This window comes from Triticum dicoccoides, chromosome 3A, assembly GCF_002162155.2.
Source record: "Triticum dicoccoides isolate Atlit2015 ecotype Zavitan chromosome 3A, WEW_v2.0, whole genome shotgun sequence".
In the NCBI taxonomy this organism is placed as follows: domain Eukaryota; kingdom Viridiplantae; phylum Streptophyta; class Magnoliopsida; order Poales; family Poaceae; genus Triticum; species Triticum dicoccoides.
Window position 1 is genome coordinate 281,539,846 of NC_041384.1, and position 19,362 is coordinate 281,559,207.

Below are 19,362 nucleotides of genomic sequence, written 5' to 3' on the forward strand. Positions count from 1 at the left end.
GAAAATGGTGGCCACTCCCGTTGTTGTCCTGCATAAGTAGTGGAAAGGCATGATAAGTACAACAACCTTAACATCAAACAAATATAGCAAAGGTAAACAACATCATCTCCAAATGATAGCTTGAATGTGCTGGTTTCAACATGCTGTTAAAGCAGATATAAAATGGAAGGCAATGTTACCGACAGCAGGCTTAACAGCCATTAAATATTGCAATTCAAACTGGTATTGTTGAAAATGAATAGAATGTAGGTAATCCTTAAACATCACACTGGATAAATGTGTAGAACTGAAATAAAGGGCATGTGTTAACTACACCAGGCATAACTGGAACCAAATATAGCCGTTCAAACTGGTATTGATGCAGTTGAGCGGCACAATGCCGACTTGCACATAATTAACAACACATTGTGAATGAATGAAATAAACAAGGCATAATGATCGGTATAACAACCAAATATAGTCATTGAAAAATGGGCAGAGTCTAACTACAACCAACCTAACAAGCAAATACAGATAAACAAGGCATATGCGTGAAAACTGCACAAATGCTCACTGCAACCAACCTAACAAGCAAATACAGATAAACATGGCATATGCTTGAAAACTGGACAAATGCTCACTACAACCAACTTAACAAGAAAATACAGATAAGCAAGGCATCTGCTTGAAAACTGGACAAATGCTAAAAAAGCAACCTAACAACCAAATACAAATAAACAAGACATCTGCTTGATAACTGGACAAATGCTCACTACAACCAAACTAAGAACCAAATACATATAAATAAGGCATCTGCTCGATAACTGGAAAAATGCTCACTACAACCAACCTAACAACCAAATAAAGATAAACAAGGCATCTACTCACTATAAACAACCAAATATATCCATTCATGATACTAAAGTGGAAAATTCATACTTAAACATCACATAGCCCTACTGAACAATACATTTTTGCATAACTGAAATAATTAAACACGTCACAGTTAAATCACCGCAATACAAATGCTACTACAACAAAGGGTACGTGTTGGCAAGCTAGAAAAGGTAAGATTTGCTGATAGGATGTTGCCGCACATTTCATGGACGGGATCCTTCCAGTTGGAAGAGCACAAACCCACGGTGTAATGCCCTCGATGCGGCTATATCTCCCATGTGTCGAAGCACGACTTAGAGGCATAACCGCATTGAAAGCAATGTCACAAGTGATGTAATCTTCACACAACCCATGTAATACATAAGGGAAAGAGATACATAGATGGCTTACAATCGCCACTTCACACAATTACATGAATAAAGCATTACATCAACCAGATACAATCAAGGTCCGACTACGGAACCCAAAATAAAAGAAGACTACCCCAAATGCTACACAGATCCCCGATCATCCCGACTGGGCTCCACTACTGATCAACTGGAAACGGAACAACACAAAGAACGAGATCTTCATCGAGCTCCTCCTTGAGCTTGGTTGCATCATCTGCATGGTTCAACGGCACCTGCAAATTGGTTTTGGAAGTATCTGTGAGTCACGGGGACTCAACAATCTCGCACCCTCGCGATCAAGACTATTTAAGCTTATGGGTAAGGAAAAGTATGAGGTGGAGCTGCAGCAAACGGCTAGCATATATGGTGGCTAAACATACGCAAATGAGAGCGAGAAGAGAAGGCAAGGCACGGTCGATAAAACTATGATCAAGTAGTGATCCTAGAACAACCTACGTCAAGCATAACTCCAACACTATGTTCACTTCCCGAACTCCGCCGAGAAGAGACCATCACGGTTACACATGCGGTTGGTGCATTTAATTAAGGTCAACTTCAGGTTTTCTACAACCGGACATTAACAAATTCCCATCTGCCCATATCTGCGGGCACGACTTTCGGAAGTTCAAAACCCTACAGGGGTGTCCCAACTTAGCCCATCACAAGCTCTCACGGTCAACGAAGGATATTCCTTCTAGTGGGAGGACCCAATCAGGCTCGGAATCCCGGTTACAAGACATCCTCGACAATGTAAAACAAGTCCAGCAAGACCACCCGCTCTGCCGACAAATCCCGATAGGAGCTACACATATCTCGTTCTCAGGGCACACCGGATAAGCTAAGCGTACGGGAGACAACGTAACCCAAGTTGCCAAGGGACGGCCCCGCACAGTGCTCTGGGTTGGACCAACACTTATAGAAGCACTGGCCCGGGGGGGTAAAATAAGATGACCCTTGGGCTGGCCGACCCAAGGGAAAGAAAAAGGCTAGGTGGAAAATGGTAAAACCAATGTTGGGCCTTGTTGGAGGAGTTTTATTCAAGGCGAATTGTCAAGGGGTTCCCATTATAACCCAACCGCGTAAGGAACGCAAAATCCGGGAACATAACACCGATATGACGGAAACTAGGGCGGCAAGAGTGGAACAAAACACTAGGCATAAGGCCGAGCCTTCCACCCTTTACCAAGTATATAGATGCATTAATTAAATAAGATATATTGTGATATCCCAACAAGTAAACATGTTCCAACAAGGAACAACATCTCCATGTTCCAACAAGGAAAAACCTTCAATCTTCACCTGCAACTAACAATGCTATAAGAGGGGCTGAGCAAAGTGGTAACATAGCCAAACAACGGTTTGCTAGGACAAGGTGGGTTAGAGGCTTGGCTTAACAATATGGGAGGCATGATAAGCAAGTGGTAGGTATCGTAGCATAGGCATAGCAAAAGAGCGAGCAAATAGCAAGCAAAGATAGAAGTGATTTCGAGGGTATGGTCATCTTGCCTGAAATCCCGCAAGGAAGAAGAATGAGTCCATGAAGAAGACAAACGGACCTAGTCGAACGGTTCCTCACAAACGTGACGTTATCGGAACCAACCCAAAGAAGCAACACCGGAAAGAAGCACAACAACAAAGTAAACAACCATCACATAAGCATGGCACGATGCGCAAACAAGTATGATGCATGTCCGGTTAAATGAGGCATGGCATGGCAAAGTGCAACAAACAACACTACAAATTAAGTGGAGCTCAATATGCAACGAGTTGCATATTGACGGAACACCACATCAATTATTTAGTTCTCTCTCGGTTAGGTACTCAACAATATTAAATGTTGGTTAACATGGCAAGAGGTGTAGCATAAAAAACTATACCATCTAAACAATTTAAATGGGGCCAGATATAATAAACAACAAAACCGGTAAATCCCCATATGCAATTATCAACTTGGTGCAACAACAATTTTAACCAATCTTGAAGTTGTTATCATGATGCGGATGACATGTGCAAGTTTATGCAATTTTTATTAAAAGTTGACAAGAGCATTATGAAACATTTGTCACCGTGGTGGAAGGGAAAAAGGGTGCCACGACAACGATAACGAAAACGGTGCCACGGCAACGTTCCGGTTCCGGTAACTCGATTGAGATACCGATGCAAAGGAGAAGTGTGGGGATGCGTGCAAAAGATGGTGGGGCGCTCCCGGATTCTGGGTGTCCCACAAGTCAATGGCATGGAAGCGAGAGACACTCCGGACACGGTGCGGACAAAGGGTGCATCTCATATGTCACAAGCATTCGTTCTCGGACGATCGTCTCGGGGTTATACCTTTGAAGCGTGCGTTTTCGAAGTGTATCGAGTCGGCGTAGAGGAAGTAGTGGAAGTAGACGTTCCCGGACGTCGAGGGAAGTAGTGGTTCACGCGACGGTAGTCGAAGTAGTCGTCCTATCTTTCATCGGCGATCATCGGAGCGGTAGTGGAAGTAGTGGAAGTAGAGGTACATGACGACGGTAGAGATACTCGCGACGGTAGTGGTACAAGGTCGTCGGGGTACTTGCCGGTCCGGTCTTGACGGTCTCGTTTTTCCGACGGTAATCGTTCACTTTCCGTGGAAGTTCGAGTCACCGGTAAAGGATCTTGGCGGTCCAGAGGGGGTACTTGTCGGATCCACAACACTATGACTGTTCGTGGCAGAGGAGCTTGATGTTCATGGGTCTCCCAAAGGCATCGTGGTACTTGGCGACATCCGATGCGTAGAGGTACTTGGCAGTTTTGTGTAGACGGAATTGGCGCATCCGAAGGGTCACACTTGTTGTTGTGGGAACTTGGTGAATCCGAGGTCTTCGAGGTCGTCATCGGACTTGGTCAAATACATGACGTGGGTAGACGTTCACACGATGGCCTTCGCGACGGTAGTTGTACACGGTCCGATTTACTTGGCGTGTCGACATGTAGATGTAGCGATTCCGAAGGGGAACTTGGCGTGTCCAAAATCTTCGGGGATAGACATTGGACTTAGCGGTGGTCTCCTCAGGTCAACGGCGATGTGCACGGGCCGGAATGCCCGGCGGCTTGGGCTGTTCCAGTCCAAGGAGTAGACACGCAGCAGCGGCTGCTAGCGGAGGCAGAGCCACGACGAGGAGGTGAAGGGAGCAAGCGTGAGGCTGAAAACGGCGGCGCGAGAGGTTAGCGAGGCAGGGAAGCAGCAGCCTGGTGGAACTCCGGCGAACTTAGCGCTTGGGGGCTCCGAAGTGAGGAAGCTCCACGGCGTCCATGGCGGTGAGGCAAAACGGCGGAGGAGGCGGTGGTGCACGGCTCACTAGCGAGCAGCAGGGTCACCGGGCGGCGCGCGAGACCACGGCGAGGCCGCGAGAGGGAGGGACGGCACTAGGCAGTGGCTTGGCGATAGGGTCTCACTCCTCTCTCTCCTTCTCTGGTGGACGGGGTAAACGAGAGAACGAGAGAACAGCGCTGGTGGTTGGGGAGGTCCGGCGATGCGTGGAGAGAGCAGCTGCAGCAGAGCGCGATTCCGGCAGGGTCGATGGAGGAGTGGCCGGTGACAGCCTCGGGAAGGATAAGGGGTGCTTGGTGCGGCGGAGGAGGAAGGAGGCAGAGGGAGTCGAGGGAGATGGGGTGCGAGGAGAATACGAGGGAGAGGAAAGGAGATCAGGTCTTGACTCTCCCTGGCGGCGCAAGCGAGGGGAGTCGGGAGAGAACGAGGGGATGGGGGTCTCCTGGCGCTAGGTTACAGGAGGAGGAGGCCCGGCCTGGTGGGCTGTGAGGAAATGAATGGGCCGGCCTCGTTGGGCTTCCTCTTCTCCCACTGAGTTTTTTTAGCAAAAAAAAGGAATTAGAGAGAAATAAAAGAAAGAGAGGTGTTAGGGAAGGAATTTGGGCAGGAGGACAATTTTTCCGGAGTCATAAAAATATGAGGAATTTGACAAAAATGGCCTGACAATTTTTGGAGGAAGTAAAATACACACGCATTGGATTTAACTCGGTAAGGTTTCGAATTTCAAAATCCATTCAAATGAACTCCAAATGGGTTGAAATTATAGGTGGTGACCCTACACAATATATGTGCTTTATGGGAAGATTTGGAACATTTATGGGTAAAGTAAAATTGCCACTCAATTTTACTAAAAGGCCCCAAAGGAAGAAGGGGAAGTTGAGAAGGATAAAAGGAAATTTGAAGAACGGTGCATATGTGTTTGTGGGTGATTCCAAGCCAATGGAATGGTTTAATATAGCTCCCTAAATATCGGGAGGGTATGTTATAAAGAGAACTCACCATGTGAATTCCCTCGATTTAAATGGATCCAAGATCCATACGGTTTATTTGATTGAGTTTTTTTTAAAACGAGTTGCATGATGACATGATGCAATGCACATGATGCAAAGATGAATGCAACGAACCAAACAAATCACGCGACGAAACCCGGAAATCATGGAAGGCACCTGAAGCTCCGATCTTGGGGCGTCACACATGGTGTGCTCTGTGATGTCACAGATGGGCTGTTTCACCTTGGAAGGACCTTTGTGGGTGCCCTCCTTGTGGTCGTGGTCGATGAGATCTGACTCGGCAATTGAGGATCCCAAGCCGCCGCCGTAGAACGTCTCCTTTAGAAATGACAAAATGGGCTCGATGGCATATATTGATCGCAAATCCTTGATCGCTTGGCGAAGGAGATCAGCAGCAGGGCCATCGAAGAGATCGACGATGGTTGAACCAGAGGGGTTGGGGATGGACCACTTAAATTGTGATGTGGCCCATGTTAAGCCGTCACTGTCGACGAGCTTGATGTCATAGCCAGCTTTCTCGAGATACAGTAATACGCTAGCCCGCTGACATGAAGCCTTCAGCATGGCAACGTAGTCAACGTCTTTGCCAGCTTCCGCGGCGACGTGTTGCTCCGGGATCGACAGGTCGAGGCGAACGGCGACCACCTTGCCAATGTCTGCCGGAGAGGCCATGATAAACCTCTTCTTCGCTGAACGCTTGTTGGGCTCCCCGGATACATGGTCGAGCTTATGCTGCGACATTCTGGAGCAGGGGATGTGGATCTAGAGGTGAGGGACACCGCAGGCCTGATCTAAAAACTTAGGGGAGTGGGCAACGGTATGAGAATCGCTAGGTAACCTGAACTTAACTATCTAAGCTAGGAGGAATGGGCAGACCGGCAGGGGTTGGCGGTGGCGGTGGCGGTGCCCGCGAGCTAATGTTCGAGGGGGGGAGGGGCTGGGTGGGGGACTATGGAGGGGGTGGTGTTTGAGGATACGCCACGACTACTAAATTTTTTAGTAATGGTGGGTGGAGATGGTGGTGGACGATGGAGGGCGACGGTTCAAATGCCTCGGCTACTACGATTTTACTATAAGGTCGGTGCTGGAGGAGTGTGGGCGATGGTTGAAGTACGACAACTACTAAAATTTGGGTAAAGGAATTGATGCGGGGCGGGAGTTCCCTAGATCGCGCATGGTCCAATAAGAATATGCGTGTCTGATAATAAGGAAAAGTGGCGGAACCGCCGATTTTTGCAATGCTCAAGGCGGGTAGTTTGTTTTTATATTTCTAGCTAGCTGGTCTATCGCACACGGTTCATCCTAATTTCTAAATAAACTTACCCACCTATAGCTTGCACAGGTGGTGATTTTACAGCGCACTTGCATTGCACACGGTTAAGCCAGTACCTCCACCCTTTGCTCGCGCTTGCGCAGTCGTGGTGATTATACGGTGCACTTGCATCGCACACGGTTGAGCCAGTACCTCCACCTTTGCTCGCGCTTGCGCGGTCGTCGTGATTCGCAGCACACTTGCATCACACACGGTTAAGACATTATACCCGTGTGCATTGAGCGTCATCAGAGTCTTTGCAGCAAAAACATTAGAGAGGTTTAGAAGACAGCCGCACCAGCATGTGGCCCAAATATATATGAGTAAAAAGGGTGGTCTGTGATGTTCAAAATTCTAGTCCACAACTTTGACCGCGCGGGCCACGGTTGGGCGCGTCGTCGAAGATCGATGAGAGGGGCCAGAAGTCAAGAAGCACCTGGAAGTGGCCAAATATATGCAGGAATATTGGGCGTGATGTTTAAAACTTTAAATACACAATGCACAACTTTCATGGGACCTGCCTCGCAAACCCGAAAGCACACTTGGATATATCTATAATGACATAATGTCGTAGATAGCTAGGATGCTTGGCCCACCACCTCCAACGTCGAGTCTGCGGGGCGGATGCACGTAATGATACTTTGGTCATACATGCATGTCACCATGACCTACCATAAGACGGACCAATGAATCTATTGTTTGGTCAAACAAAAACTGTTGTTTTCGATAAACCGCTTGGGCCAATAGATTGAACCATCATAAAAATTGCATGAGAGGGACCACAAAACCAGCACCTCTTGCATGCGGCCCAAAATGGTGTATGTTGGGAAGGGGTGATGTGTGTTTTCAATATAGAATAATGTACAATTTAGATGTGGTGCCTATGTCTCGATATAGACAACAACCATGAAGGCAAGGTAGTTAAGGATGAGATACGCAGGGTATAGGTCGAACCCAGCAATCCAAGCATGTGGGAGGGAATCCCGACAATGCATGAGCTCGAGCTTTTGTTGAGCGACATGTGACGATGACTGTCCCTAACAAGAACTAGGAGGAATCCATTCATGGCCAACACATACCCCTCATTATCGGTCAAAGGGATGATATATATACACTTGGGGATCCCACAGGTATGCGTGCCATCACAAAAAACCGCACAAGGGGGACGTGGTCGATCAGAAGACATTGTATACACTGCATGTGGCCCGAAAAATATGTATGGGTGCGGTGGTGTCTGATGTGCTTAAATCCTGAATGCACAACTTCGATGGGCCACCAACGACATTACAAACCGAACACCGTACCCGACTCCAAGCCTAGTTCAATACATATGATGTCGGTTTCCCAACTTCGAGGCAGCGCGAGGGGGGGTCATCCCACGCATGCGCTCAAACTTTATTTGGTCTAGCATGTCACACATCTATACCCCTATATAGTTTGCGAATAACTTTGAAAGTTGGTCGTTGGATGAAGCCAATATGATGGTACAGAGATGACAAATGCGAGCACTACTGGCCGTTGGATATCATCTACATTCCACCAGATTCTGCCACATGTACAATCTAGAAGACTCCATGGTTGAACTTAAGCATAATGCACAAACCTCAAAACACAAGCACTTCTCCTTTGTTCTAGAATCTTCCATATATTAATTGCCCAAACTTTTTTTTTCTAAATGAATTGTCACTATTTATTTTTACTTTATGCTTTACAATGCACAATTCCATGAATCTTAAAATATTTCCATGACAGGTCAAGTCAATCATTATTTAATTTTTTAGATCAAAAAATAACCAATAAAAACATAGTCTACAAATTAGCAAAACAAGGATCCCAAGGTTTATATAATTGCCATGATAGGTCACTATAGAGATATTTATCTCTATAATGACCGTGTCACCCATCCTTGGACTACTCCGGCCTAAGCACACTTAACTTCTGCGTTCTATTCGACTGGGCTAGCAGATGGGAAGCCGCCCCTTGCTGATAGGAATTGCCTCCTTTATATTAAGGCATTTCACGCTGGTCACCCTATGGTACCTACTCCCTCCTATCACACACATTTGTGCTTTTAGAAATTGTGTGCGATATTTACATGGCCTGTGTGCCACCGCCTAGCCTTCAATAAGCACTAAGACTGGCAGCGGGACACCGATGGGAGAAGAGGCGGGAAACCGATGAGAGGAGTGGCGGGAAACGGTAGCCTGTTTACAAAACATAGTAGAGAAGGAAGCGTGAGCTAGAACGACGCATGCACATAGTGCTTACCCATGTACTGCATGTGTTGTCGAAAGGGATGAGGGTTGTCGTTCAATCTGGCCAATCAGAAAGCACGAGTCAGATCGTGTGCGCAACAGGGGCATCGACCACGGTTTGGTAGGCACACGGCTTTCGTGACTGAACCGTGAGCTATTTGAAAACATTTCGTGAGAAGAATCTCGGTTTTTAAATCCTCAGAAATCCAAAACTCACCCGAAAATCGTGAAACTTGGTATGGTGTCACGACAAGGCACATATGTGCCGAGGAAATTTTTTTTGTCCATTTTGCACAAGTTTAATTACAAGCATCTGGCATGCCAGAGCTTCTCTAAAAGAAGCCTCGTGGTTTTGATAGGGAAACGTGTCCCCCTTGTGGCCGAAACGATAATCACTACCTCTTTTCGTCTTTTATTTTCTTCTACGGGCAACATGGAACGACATGATATCTATGCTGAAATTTAAACTTATTCAAGGTTCGTTTGGCCTTTTTATACACCAATTGAGTTTCCTAGGCATTTAAAGTCCATAATTCAAATCTGAAATTCAAATACATGCTCCATTTCACCAAAATGGCTAGAAAAATTATACATATGTCCTTGGGTGCATGGTTAGGTCCCATGCCAGGAATGGGAACAAATTACAACCGTACCGGCGTCCTGGCTCGTCCTCAAACATTTGGAATCTCGATTTTTAAGTCCCCGTAAATCCTAAACTCACCTGAAAGTCATGAAAGTTGGCATGGTCTCACGTCATGGCACATATATGTCGTGGTAAAAACATTGCCCAATTTGGTCCAAGCTTTATTATAAACCTCTTACAAACCGGAGCTTCTCTCAAAGAAGCCTCGTGGTTCCGATAGGGGAACGTGTTCCCCTTGTGGGCGAAACGTAATCACTACCTCTTTTCACCTTGTATTTTCTTCTATGGGCAACATGGAACGACAGGATATCCGTGCTGAAATTTAAACTTATCCAGGGTCCGTTTGGCCTTCTTATACACGAATTGAGTTTCTGATAGAGGCAAAGGCGTCCCTTCTTTTGATGAGATGGTGGCTATCGTTTTGGAGGAAGTCGACTTTGATGATCCGACTACGAACGTGCGAGGACGTCGCGCCTTAGCAATCGCTAAACCAACTCCGGGAGGTTATTGACCACGCCGGAGCATGATCAACCTGACCACGAAGGTCTGTTTCCTGCAGGCAAACGAAGAACAAGCAAGAAACTAAGATTGCAATATGGATATTGCGAATATAAGAGGAAAGCTTTATTGATCAAGGTGGGGTTCTGTGACGCCTTTGTCTGGTTGTTAAACACAAACGAAGTATGCGAAGTTGCAGCTATGGCGAACTTTAGTCTAAACAAAACCCAATGTCTAAACGACGCCCTAAGGGCTGTATATATGGAGGAAGAGGGGGGGGTAATTTCGTTGCCCTTGGAGGAGGGGTCCGAAACCAACCCTAACTCTTGTTTCCCCACACACACAGACTCTAAAAGCAGCCTATACTCAAGTATTTTGAAATTACATGGCCTTGGCCCAATAATAAGGTGACGCAACACCTATAATAGCCTTTGGACAAAATTTATGAAGTGGCATCTTGTATATTTCGTCCAAGGCTTCACGCACTCATTATGGTGGCTTCAAAGTCCTGAAATCATCACTTGTAACTCCGTTCTTGTTCCCCTTGCGCATGCCATCATCTCCATGCTTGATCTTGCTCCAATGATCATCCTTCTTGTCCAAGCTAGGCCCTTCATTTGTAAGCAAGAGAAATGTATCCAATTTAGGCAGCATCATATTCTCACAAACATTAGAATCATTACCAAGAAACGAAAGTACCTGGTAATTTAATTGGCGTGCGCGAGCTCTAGTAATTGGTCGTGTATATGTATCAGTAGGGGATGTGGGTGTAACTTTGTTAGTGATGTACTCATCATCCTCCCCTTCTTGAATTGAAGTCGTCCTCTATGGAAGGTCATCTTCCTCACCAAAGTAAGGCTTCAAATCTGCAATGTTAAAAGTGGGACTAACCCCAAAATCTACAGGAAACTCAAGTTTATATGCATTATCATTTATTTTTATAACACCTTAAAAGGACCATCAGCATGTGGCATTATCTTTGACTTGCGCAAATTAGGAAACCTATCCTTATGCAAATGTAACCAAACAAGATCTCCAGGTGCAGAGACAACACATTTTCTAACATTATCTCCAACAAGTTTATATTTAGCATTCATGTGCTCAATATTTTCCTTAGTTAACTCATGCATTTTTAACATCAATTCAGCATGTTGTTTAGCATCAAAATTAACCTTCTCCGAAGATGGAAGAGGCAACAAATCAATAGGTGAACGAGGTAGGAAACCATGCACAATTTCAAAAGGGCACATCTTAGTAGTAGAAGGCAGCGACCGATTATAAGAAAATTCAATACGAGGCAAGCATTCTTCCCACATTTTCTTGTTATTCCTCAAAACAGCCCTAAGCATGGTAGACAATGTTCTATTGACTACTTTAGTTTGTCCATCAGTTTGGGGATGACATGTAGTACTAAAAAGCAGTTTGGTCCCCAACTTAGCCCATAAACATCTCCAAAAGTGGCTAGGAAATTTAGTATTACGTTCTGAAACAATAGTATTTGTCACACCATGCAAGCGAATAATTTCACGAAAGAACAAATCAGCAACATTAACAGCATCATCGCTTTTATGACATGGTAGAAAGTGTGCCATTTTTGAGAACCTATCCACGACAAAAAATATGCTATCCCTCCCCTTCTTTGTTCGAGGTAAACCTAAAAAAAGTCCATAGATATATCCACCCAAGGAACACTAGGTATAGGCAAAGGCATATATAAACCATGAGGATTGAGTCGTGACTTAGCTTTTTGACATGTAGTGTAGCGAGCAACAAAATGCTCAACATTCTGTCTCATCTTTGGCCAAAAGAAATGTATAGCAAATATATACTCCATCTTCTTCACGCCACAGTGTCCCAGTAATCCTCCTCCATGCGCCTGCTGCAACAACAAAAGACGAATGGAGCTAGCTGGAATGCATAGCTTGTTAGCACGAAACACAAACCCATCGTTAACAATGAACTTGGTCCAACTTCTCCCTTCCTTACAATTCTGCAATACATCTTTAAATTCAGGATCATGCACATATTGATCTTTGATGGTCTCCAAACCAAATATTTTAAAGTCAAGTTGTGAAAGCACAGTATAACGACGAGACAATGGATCAGCAATAACATTTTCTTTACCCTTCTTGTGTTTAATGACATAAGGGAAAGTCTCAATGAATTCAACCTATTTAGCATGTCTATGGTTTAGTTTTGCTTGACTTTTAATGTCTTTCAAATATTCATGATCAGAATGTATAACAAATTCCTTGGGCCATAAATAATGTTGCCATGTTTCTAAGGTCCGAACAAGAGCATATAATTCTTTACCATAAGTAGAATAGTTCAGACTAGGCCCACTCAATTTTTCAGAAAAGTATGCAACAAGTTTGCCATCTTGTAATAACACACCTCCTAATCCAATTCCACTAGCATCACATTGAAGCTCAAAAGTATTATTAAAATTAGGAAGTTGGTGTAAAGGAGCATGTGCCAACTTATCTTTCAATACCTGAAGGCTTCTTCCTATGCGGTACCCCAAACAAAAGGCATATCCTTCTTTGTAAGCTCGTTGAGAGGTGCAACAATGGTGCTGAAATCTCTCACAAAACTCCTGTAGAAACTAGCGAGGCCAAGGAAACTCCTTACTTGTGTGACCATTTTGGGTTGCGACCAACTCTCAATGGCTTCAGTCCTGGCTTTATCAACTTCAATTCCCTATGGAGTAACAACCTAGCCAAGAAAAGATACTCGGTCGTTGCAAAAGGTGCACTTTCCAAGGTTACCAAACAAACGTGCATCACATAGAGCAATAAAAACAACACGTAAATGTTCCAAATGTTCCTCCAAAGATTTACTATAAATCATCATATCATCAAAATAGACTACCACACATCGTCCAATGAAAGCACGTAAAACTTCGTTCATTAATCTCATGAAAGTACTAGGTGCATTAGTTAACCCAAAAGGCATGACTAACCACTCATATAAACCAAACTTAGTTTTAAATGCAGTTTTCCATTCATCTCCCAATTTCATAGGAATTTGATGGTATCCACTATGCAAATCAACTTTGGAGAATATTGTAGAGCCACTCAATTCATCAAGCATATCATCTAGCCTATGAATACGATGATGATAACAAATATTAATATTATTAATGCCTCTTCAATCAACACATATACGTGATATACCATCCTTTTTCGGCACTAGAATAATAGGAACAACACAAGGACCAAGGATTCGCGAATATAACCTTTGTCGAGCAGCTCCTGGACTTGACGCATAATCTCCTTCGTCTCCTCTGGATTGGTACGGTATGGTGCACGGTTGGGTAGCGAAGCACCGGGAATTAAGTCAATCTTATGCTCAATCCCTCGAATAGGTGGTAATCCCGGTGGCACGTCGTGTGGAAAGACATCAACGAACTCCTGCAAAATGTTAGTAACAACAGGAGGCAAAGAGGAAGGCACGTTCTCGAATGAAAATAATGCCTCTTTGCATACAAAAGCATATCGAACAGATTTGCTGAAATCTAGATCATCAATATCAGATTTGGTGGCAAGTAAGCATGCACTTTTTAATTTAATTTCAGAAGCAACACTAGATGGTTTATTATTAGACTTCATTTGTTGCTTAAATTCTTTTGCCACAATCTGATTTTCAGTCTTGTTGTGCTCCTGTTTTGCTTTATTAGCTCTATTAATATCATCTTTCAAAATGGAATCAGGAGTCATAGGAAGCAAAGTAATATGTTTATCCTTATGGACAAGAGTATACTGATTGTTTCTACCATGGTGATATAATTTTATTAAATTTTCATGGTCTACCAAGTAATAAGGAACATGCTTGCATGGGTACCACATCACAATCAACATAATCAGCATATGTAGAGATACTAAAATGCACACGAACAGTATGTGTTACCTTAACCTTGCCGCTATTATTGAACCATTGGATATAGTAACGATGTGGATGTGGTCTTGTGGTGAGAGATAGCTTCTCCACCATCTCCATGCTAGCCAAGTTGTTGCAGCTCCCTCCATCTATGATGACGCGAACAGAATGTTCCTTCACAACTCGCTTTGTATGGAAGAAATTATGCCTCTGATTTTGCTCTGCTTGTGTGACCTGCACAATAAAAACACGTCGTGCAACTAAACATTCATACGTGCCAGCGTCTTCAGGGGCCATGTATTGTGTCTCATTTTCAGAATCATCTCCACTGTGTTCTTCATGTGTCATAAGAGCCAAAGTCTCCTCATCATAGTCCCTAGCGGACTCATAACCACCATCCTCAGTAGCAATCATCACACTCTGAGATTTGCATTCTCTTGCATAATGACCTCTTCCCTTACAACAACGACAAATAATATCACTTGTGTGCCTTGTTGAATCATATAAGAAGAAGAGCTCTGTACAGGCCCGATAGGTGTGCTCTTGGTAGATAGTGGTTGTTGTGCCTACTTTCTTGTATCACGACTGGAGGTGGCAGCTGATGGAGGAGCCGATGCAGTAGAATGTGTGGAAGTTGAGGATGCATGCGGTGTCCATGAGGAAGGTCGACCTGCAGAATAGTTAGTTCGTGCCAATGCGTGTCGATCCTGCACTTCAGGTTCATCTTTACAAGCAAGATGGAATAAACGAGTGATATTATTATACTCCGTATACTCTTGAATGGTCTGAATCTCTCTATTTAATCCACCCATAAAACGTACAAGCATAGCTTCATTATCCTCAATAATACCACATCTAATCATTCTAGTTTGTAATTCCTGATAATATTCCTCTACAAAAAAAATTCCTTGTCTTAAACGCTGCAATTTTTGAAGTAATTGGCGTTGATCATATGGTGGAACCAACGAGTATGCATAGCAGTTTTCATAGCACCATTAGTAAATTTTTTTTTCAAAACTACTAATGGCGCACCGTGGGAGTGGTGCACCATTACTAGTTGAACTAGTAATGGCGCACCATGCCACGGTGCGCCATTAGTAACTTGGCCACCACTTCCACCAAATGCCCCCCCTGTGGACCGCCTTTTTAGTTTTAAAAACAATAAAAAAATGATGGAAATTTCAAAAAAATAAAAGAAAATAAGTTTCCCATGTGATATGTGGTCTAGTTGTTGTGAAAATTTACAAATATGAATTCCGACTTTATTTGCGAAATCTCTCGAGAATTTGTAAAATGGGCATAACATTTGCGTATGAACTCGGATGAAAAAGTTTTTTATATGAAAAATCATCTACTTGAAAAGGTACATCCGAATTTAACGGGGGAACCCCGTTAAACATTTTCAAAATCCTCAAAAACCTAATAGAAAAAAAGATATGGGGCTTTTAAGATCTGGAGAGGCAAAAAAATTCAAAAAAATTCAAACTTACTAATGGCGCACCTGCCCATGGTGCGCCATTAGTATCTTCCCGCCTTCAAAATTCAAAATAAATAAAAAAATAAAAAAAGTCAGTAATGGCGCACCTGCCCGTGGTGCGCCATTACTATGCCGTATATATGGCTGGGCGTGGTCCTCTCCTCCTTACCTCTTCATTCTTCTCCTCCTCTCCTCCATTCCATCTTCCCTTCTCTCCTCCACCATACTACCCTCCTCCTCTCCGACGACCTCCTCCTCCTCCTCTCCGGCGACCTCCTCCTCCCTCCTCTCCTCCCCTCCCCCTCCCCTCACGGTTTCTCCTCCCTCCTCTCTGGTGAGATCCTCCTCCCTCCTCTCCGGTGAGATCCTCCTCCCTCTCTCCTCCCATCCCCTCATGGTTTCTCCTTCCTCCTTTCCGATGCTCCGGTGAACTCCTCTCCGGCGACCTCCTCCTCCTCCTCTCCGGCGCTGTAGGCGAGCGCCTCTCCGGTGACCTCCTCCTCCTCCTCTCCGGTGAACTCCTCTCTGTCAAAAGAACACGGCAAAAGAACGTACAAGATCCAAAAATAGGAACTAAATTCGAAATAATATCGTGCCAAAAAACGAGCAAAAAAAACAAGCAAAAAATGGGCAAAAAAATCATGATCCAGATCCAAATTCAAAATTTAAAAAAAGCAATGGCGCATGCTGGGGGTTAGACGGTGAGCCACTACTATTTTCCCCCTTCAAAATTCAAAAATACTAATGGTGCACCAATGATGCGCCATTAGTAGGCAAAACTGGTGCGCCATTAGTAGCCCTTTTCCTAATAGTGTCGGTTTCTAACTCCCAAGTAAGATATATATCAGGAACGTATCTACCCTCAAATGGTGGAATATTCAATTTCAGTTTAGGGAGATGGTCATGATCTCGTACCTGAGGGGGATCCCTACCATTTCCATTATTTGCATGTGGACAATCTGGTGTTTGTGGTGCTGGTGGTTGCACGTAGTTCTAATTTTGATCAACCTCTTCCTCATAATCTCCCGCATAATCATCCTCCTCCACATCAGTAGCAGGAGCCACAAAAGTATCAACAGCAGCACCAACAGTTTGGCCAGGCTCAAGAGGGACATGGCTCGCTCAGCGGAGGGTTGTTTCGCGACGTGGAGGTAGTAGTATTAGTATTAGTAGTAATAGTAGTAGTAGTAGTAGTAGTAGTAGTAGTAGTAGTAGTAGTAGTAGTTGTTGTTGTTGTTGTTGTTGTTGTTGTTGTTGTTGTTGTCAGCCGGTGGTGGTTGTGGAAGACGCGCAAGCAGTTCATTAAATTTGTTATCGATCTTTGTTTAGAATGTCTTCTCGAAGCCAGTTATCTTATCTGTGGCCTCTTCAAAATTATTCAGCACATCTTGCACCTGTTCAGTCATCATTTGCTAAAATTTATCATGCAACTCCTTATTCGTCATGTTCTCCCAGTCAGTCTCATCGACCCTTCCATGGTTAGCAGCAATAGAAACACACAAGAATATGATCCTATAGACTACTAGAAAATGGTGGTGGTTGGGCGTCACAAATACGTCAAGCAAATCTCAAATTCTTACCGGTTCTTACCCAGCAGCAGGCGGTGATCGGCAACCATCGTAGTCAAACCTCTCAAAACTTGGATAGATCGACTACTAGGGAGAGTCAAACACAGGACATAGATATACGTGGAGCTGGGAAGGCTTATAATATGGTAGCAAAAAGGGTCAGCAATAATCAATTCAGAGATGCAACGTTGAATAAACGCTCAACGACGGTACTGTGCTGGTCCTAGGCGAGACCGTGCTAGAGACGCAAGCCTAGAACACTAACAAAATCACGGCGCTGCACGTAAACAAGGGAGCACACTCTGAATTTTCTCTCTCTTTTTCCCTTTTTTGCACTTTTTCCTGTTTTTTTGCTCCGCAACAATTTTTTGAAAAAGTCTACAAATGGTCTAAAAACAGCCTAGCCCATTTGGTGGGTCCCCGCTGTCAAGTGGAGGAATAATTATTTTATACGTAATAAGGAGGCACTTGCTGCGGCCGTGGACCCAGCTGTCAGCCTCTCCACGTACAGTCCATGTCCGATGGAAGCCGTTCCATGACCATGTTGTCCACGCCGCGCCGAGAGCACCAGGGCGGGGGACGACGGCGAGGCCTAGGAAGGGGAAGACGCGGAGCCGGGGAAGACGCGGCAGTGGATGCCCATGCATAGAGGAGTATGAGGGTTCACTGGTTCGCTACGGTGTGAGGCTGCCGTTGCCGCAGAATAACACGGGGTGTGGGTGAGTAGAGGGATGGCCTGTCCAGCGGTGGGAGTAGTAGGGGTGGTGAGGCCTCTGCCGCATCGCAGCCAGCCACGGGAGGCAGGAGCACGAGGCACGACCAGCGCTGGTTTGGGCGGCTGGAGCAAGAAGACCAGAGCCTGAAGAAGCACTATGGTCGTTGGATGGACATCGTACGGTCAGTGGAGCTAGAATCATGCATATTGTCTAAGTTGACAAAGCCCTCCGTCCCCGTCAACTTAGTAGGCCCACAAGTCAGCCTGCCACTATACTGGGTCCCAGCTAGCAGGGCAGTATTCATTTTTTTGTGCGTGATAAGGAGGCACTTCCTTGCGTGCGAAGATATAGCTGGTGGGTCCAAGCTGTCAGCGGCGGTAACGTTTTTTTCGCGAAATACAGAGGCCCTTTCGATGGGTCCCAGATGTCAGGTGGAGGAATCATTATTTTGCGCATAATAAGGAGGCATTTCCTTGCATGCGGCCATGGACCCAGCTGTCAGCCTCTCCACGCACAGTCCACTTCAGATGCATGTCGGTCGTTGACCACGTTGACCTGGTCGCGCCGAGAGCACCAGGGCGGTGGACGATGGCGAGGCCTAGGAAGGGAACGACATGGAGGCAGGGAAGACTCGGCAATTGTTTCCCACGCGGAGGGGAGTACTGGTGTCTACTACACAACCTTCTTCTTGTAGACATTGTTGGGCCTCCAAGTGCAGAGGTTTGTAGGACAGTAGCAAATTTCCCTCAAGTGGATGACCTAAGTTTTATCAATCCGTAGGAGGCGTAGGATGAAGATGGTCTCTTTCAAGCAACCCTGCAACCAAATAACAAGGAGTCTCTTGTGTCCCCAACACACCCAATACAATGGTAAATTGTATAGGTGCACTAGTTCGGCGAAGAGATGGTGATACAAGTGGTATATGGATGGTAAATAATAGTTTTTGTAATTTGAAAATATAAAAACAGCGAGGTAACGAATGATAAAAGTGAGCGTAAACGGTATTGCAATGTGTTGAAACAAGGCCTAGGATTCATACTTTGACTAGTGCAAGTCCTCTCAACAATAATAACATAATTGGATCACATAACTATCCCTCAACATGCAACAAAGAGTCACTCCAAAGACACTAATAGCGGAGAACGAACGAAGAGATTATGGTAGGGTACAAAACCACCTCAAAGTTATTCTTTCCAATCAATCCGTTGGGCTATTCCTATAGGTGTCACAAACAGCCCTAGAGTTCGTACTAGAATAACACCTTAAGACACAAATCAACCAAAACCCTAATGTCACCTAGATACTCAAATATCACCTCAACTATCCATGGGTATGATTATACGATATGCATCACACAATCTCAGATTCATCTATTCAACCAACACATAGAACCTCAAAGAGTGCCCCAAAGTTCCTACTAGAGAATCACGACGAAAACGTGTGC